The 5,660-nt window shown below is 34.6% G+C and overlaps 1 protein-coding gene across 1 annotated transcript in view; it reads left to right on the top strand.

Moving 5' to 3' along the window:
• The first annotated feature begins 651 nt into the window (after positions 1-651).
• LOC137657047 (CD151 antigen-like) overlaps positions 652-5,660 on the top strand; it is a 134,076-nt gene continuing 129,067 nt past the window's right edge. The window contains exon 1 of the mRNA XM_068391408.1: positions 652-791. The gene's annotated coding sequence lies outside the window, so the exon portion shown is untranslated. The remainder of the gene's footprint in view (positions 792-5,660) is intronic.

The raw sequence follows: 5,660 nt of genomic DNA, 5'->3' as shown, positions 1-5,660 counted from the left end.
TTCTCATATCGATTATTTATTTCCTTATTTCATTTCCTCACTGGCCTATTTTTCACTGTTGGAGCCCTTTGGCTTATGGCGTTCTGCTTTTCTACATATGGTTGTAGCTCAGATAATAATAATAATAATAATAATAATAATAATAATAATAATAATAATAATAATAATAATAATAATCAGGCCTACGTTTGACGTAAGCCAAAGTTGCGCGAACTCTTACTCGAGCATTCCGCCTATATATACGAAAACCTCCGCCAAGGCTGAACAGTGTAACACAAGAAATTTTTTTTTATCTAGATCTGGATCTCTTCCATACCCTGCTTAATCTCTTATAAGTCTTGTTGTCAGTCAAATATCTCCCGTTTGGTGAGATCTTCCGGAAAATCTACATTGAACTTGCTGTGATCTCTCCAACAACAAAGCAAGCTTACACACAGCCGCTCTGTCACGTGATCAATACTTTCTCACATGCAGGGAACGAGTTATGGTTATTCATTTGGAATTTGGAAGAAGAAGAATGAAGAACGAGCCTTTAAGGGGAAAACAGAAAAAGGAAACGCAGTGTTTACGTTGAGGAGGTTTATACCGCACGCCGAGAGGGGTTACTTGGGATATAAAACTCCTCAACTCGCTCTAGGGCTCAGTGCGTAACTGCCAGTGGTAGAGAAGAGGTGTGCCTGCGTCCCCTTGTTGCCCGGTGTAGTGCAATTTCTCTTGATCTGTGAATTAGAATAATTTCTGTCGAACCTTTTGAATTGGACATTCCTCCATCCGAGACAGTAATTAACTAGGTGAGTCAGTTCCTAATTATTTGTTTTTGTCTACGTAGATTTACAGAACAAATATGAGCGCGTTTTTTATCCGCTTGCATAATTGGTAAAGTGATGTAAATTTTGCTTTTATTAGTGGAAATTATACTGATTCCGTATTCAAAATAAGTGGGAAGTAAAATGCTATGGATATATTTCCCGGAAGTTTGATTGTGTCAGAATAAGCAATATATAGAAAATGTTTAAGTCTGGAAATTTTAAACTTTTTTACTGGTAGACTTATATATATATATATATATATATGTGTGTGTGTGTGTGTGTGTGTCTGTGTGTGTGTATACACACACACACACATATATATATATATATATATATATTGTGTGAGAGAGAGAGAGAGAGAGAGAGAGAGAGAGAGAGAGAGAGAGAATATGTGTATAGGCAATCTACAAATATGATTATGGAAGTGACCTTTATTTTGTTTTTTCTTTGCCACCACCCCCACGTGAGGAAAACTGTTTACTGGAGAAGATAAAAAGTAAACAGTGGCTTACACATTCGAAGTTGACACTTTTTTTCCATTAAATCGTAAACAGGTTAATTTTTCTGTTACGATGATATCCATAATATGAAGACAGTAGGTTTCTTTCATTCCCTATGATTCGTGACTGTCAGGAAATGAACGTCTCACGAGTCACCACTATCGCCTTTGTTCAGTTTTGGCAGTTCTCATTTCGGTCCATATAACGGGCAATTATTTATTCGTCATATATAATGAATGGTTAGCATATGTTTAATTGTTTTGGAATAAATTATTATGAATTTTTTATCAATTTAATGATATATACCGACTACTGTTTTCTTTTTTTTTCTTTTTCTTTTAGTAACTTACGGAATTTTACATGATATTATTGCGAACTGAGAAAATACTTTTCTTCCATGGAATTGTCTTAAGCAAAGAGCAGCTTCATTTGTGTAAGTGAAATTTAGGCTAAATCTAATAACAATGGTTCACATATTGTTTCCATGTTTTGTCACACGGTCCGTATCATTGGATTAATGTATTTTGATATTAGACACAGCAGTAGACTAAGATATCAGTGCCCCCACCCCCTGCGCCCACACGTGCATGATTTTTTTTTTCCTCAAAGAGTTCAAGTGTCCAGATTTAAAAAAAAAAGCCAAAATACAAAATTTACTTTTTTTATTACATGAACATTACAAGAATTAAACTGAAATAAATAAGTATTAAGATTGTGATGACAGTTATTTAGTGGAAAGATTTTGAACTGATGAATACGAAGTAAATTATATTTCCCTCCTAGAATACTGATTTTATCAACAGGCTGAGAATACCCAGCCTGATGCACTGAAAGCTTGTCCCTATGACAACCGAACTCATGATTGAGTAGATTTATTCATAAGTTATGCAAACAACATAAGGAATTACTCCATGACATTGAATAATAGAGTAACATGCAGTTGGTAGCCGATATTGCTTGATGTCAACGGATGAATGAGACGGTGAGAGATTCGTTTTTGCAGTAAGCATGGCGGTCTTATAAAGGAAATCTTAACTTCTTAATTACGGTGTAAATTTATGCTTTGGTGAATGCAATCAGTAGGTATATATATATATATATATATATATATATGAATGTATATATATATATATATATATATGTGTGTGTGTGTGTGTGTGCGCGTGTCTTTATTTATGTATGTATGTATGTGATGTAATTGATATATTGATAGAAAGAAAAGGGCTAATGATTTTATATACATTCATATTACAAACACCCCAAAACACATTTCGAAAGAGACGCCGATAGAAATCTTTATCCTATGAAGTTTTCCCGGCATCTACGAGAGAGACAAATTTTTACAGATGAGGGTCTTCTTTCCTGAAGGAATTTACTTTAGAGATATAATTCATCATCATCATCATCATCATCTCCTCCTACGCCTATTGACGCAAAGGGCCTCGGTTAGATTTCGCCAGTCGTCTCTGCCTTGCGCTTTTAATTCAATACTTCTCCATTCATCATCTCCTACTTCGCGCTTTATAGTCCTTAGCCATGTAGGCCTGGGCCTTCCAATTCTTCTAGTGCCTTGTGGGGCCCAGTTGAAAGTTTGGTGAACTAATCTCTCTTAGGGAGTGCGAAGAGCATGCCAAAACCATCTCCATCTACCCCTCATCATGATCTCATCCACATATGGCACTCGAGTAATCTCTCTTATAGTTTCATTTCTAATCCTGTCCTGCCATTTAACTCCCAATATCTTTCTGAGAGCTTTATTCTCAAATCTACTAAATCTACTGGATATTGTTTCATTGTCATACCACGACTCATGTCCATAGAGTAACACCGATCTCACTAAACTGATATATAGTCTGATTTTTATATGCAATTTTAGGCGATTTTATTTCTAAATTTTACTTAACCTAGCCATTGTCTGATTTGCTTTTTTCAATTTTTCACTAAACTAATTCCAATGATATTTCATCTTCCTTTGCATGTACCGTTCTCATGCTCTCTGTCTTTCTTCTATTTATCTTCAGACCAACCTCGCGTGATATTTCATGCATTTTGGTAAGCAAGCCTTACAAATCCTTTGGTGTTCTGCTAATAAGGACAGCATCATCAGCATACTCTAGGTCTGTTAAATTCCTATCACCAATCCAGTCTAATCTTTCTCCGCCATCTCTGACTGTTCTACACATTACAAAGTCCATGAGGAGGATAAACAGCATAGGTGACAACACATTCCCTTTGAGTCCTCTGGTGTTCACTGGAAACTCACTTGGTAAGACTCCATTAACATTAACTTTGTACTTGCTATGCTCATGAACTGACCATCAAATTTACATATTTAAGAGGAATTCCATAATAACGCAGGACTCTCCAAAAAATTGGCCGGTGTACACTATCAAAGGCTTTTTCATAGTCCACAAATACCATCAAAAGGGGATTTCTATATTCTACGCATTGCTGTACATGTCTCAAAATGAAAATTTGGTCAGTGCAACTTTTACCTTTTCTAAATCCTGCTTGTTCATCTCTCAGCTTTTCATCAATCTTTCTCTCCAGTCTCTTAAGTATAAGCATACTATATTTTTTCATAACAACTGACGTAAGTGTTATGCCTCTGTAATTATTGCAATCAGTCAGGTCTCATTTTTTAGCTATTTTCACTAACACTCCTAACTCCCATTCATCAGGTTTTGCCTCTTCATGCCACATTCTATAAAATAATCTTGTAAGTAGTCTGGGAGTCACTTCATTTTCGGCGAATATTATCTCAGCAGTTATTCCATCGTATCCCGGGGCTTAATTCTTCCTCAAATAAAATGCTGCATAAAAAAAAGGCATAGTTTTCCATGGTTCAAGTCCTAAAGTACGTATGGAAATAGCTTGTATGCATGAATTTTATGCGTAATTGTTCGTAAACAAAATGCTCGTATGGGGTAAAGATCGCCTGAAAAAGTACGTACTGTACGCAAAAGTACGTGCACTAATGTTCGTTTGGTATAAATTATGTATATAAATAATTTGTAACGACAAAAGTTCGTCGGAACAAAACTTCGTACAGACAAAAAAATATGAGGGAAAAATTTCCTATGAAAATATTTGTCATGGTTAGAGTTCGTCTGATAAAAGTTTGGAAGTAGAAGCTCGTACACCAAAGTTCATTATATATATATATATATATATATATATATATATATATATATATATATATATATATATATATATATATATATATTTTATATATATATATATATATTTTATATATATATATATATATATATATATATATATATATATATATATATATATATGTATATATACACATCATTTAACATGGTATTCCTTTCGAAAGATTTTTTCTTCTTACTATTGGAGCCCTTGGACTTATAGCATCCTGCTTTTCCAACTAGGGTTTTAGCTTAGCTAGTAATAATAATAGTAATTATAATAATAATAATATCAAAGATTAGATTCGAACTTGACAAGACCCACCCATTTCAACCTTCCCTCGTCTTGACAGGGGGTTTGGAATTCCGATCTTTTACTTTTGATATTAAAACTGCAGGAGTTACTAGACAAAATTCTGTTCGGTCCATTTGCCTTTTAGTTGACTTAATTAATAATATGCATTACACACACGTAGTCTAGTCAAGCGTTTTAGAAAATTGAGTAAGTGCAAAACTACGTCGAGTCCCGTATTCGTCTACTAGAATTCAAGCTACTTCATCATTGATCTCTATTTATATTTTTAGGTGTTTAGTGTTACTTGACATTGTTTCTTGGAAATTCCTAAAAAAAAAAAAAAAAAAAATATAAGACCGATTGCTTTAAAAGTTAATCTGGAATGCTTAATGTGAGTCAATATTGAAAGCATGATTTTCTTTGCTAAGGTATTTCGTTTTTGATAACTAAATTCCATTTTACAAGTGATATTCTCGAAGATTTTAATAGGTATTAATATTAAGAAATCTTATTATTCATCATTTATTTGATCTTTCAAATAAGAAATCGATTTTATTTTAAACTCTCATACCTCTCTGATCTTAGGGCCATGTCTCATCAATTTACATTTCAAATGAGGAAGATAATCAAAAGAAATGAGGTTGTGGTAGCCTGGTGGTAGCGTCCCTGCCTGGTGATTGCCGCTCAAACTCGTTAGTTCCTTTGGTCGCTGCAACCTCTCCATCTTTGTGAGCTAAGGATGGGGGTGTAGGGGAAGCCTTATAGGTCTATCTGCTGAGTCATCAGCAGCCATTGTCTGGCTCTCCTTGGTCCTACCTTGGGTAGAAAGGGGGCTTGGGAGCTTATCATATGCAATATGGTCGGTCGCTAGGGTATTGTCCTGCTTGATAGCGCAATG

The sequence above is a fragment of the Palaemon carinicauda genome, chromosome 18, assembly GCF_036898095.1.
Source record: "Palaemon carinicauda isolate YSFRI2023 chromosome 18, ASM3689809v2, whole genome shotgun sequence".
Lineage (NCBI taxonomy): Eukaryota > Metazoa > Arthropoda > Malacostraca > Decapoda > Palaemonidae > Palaemon > Palaemon carinicauda.
Note: the sequence above shows the minus strand (reverse complement) of the source record. Positions and strands in the feature narration are given on the sequence as shown.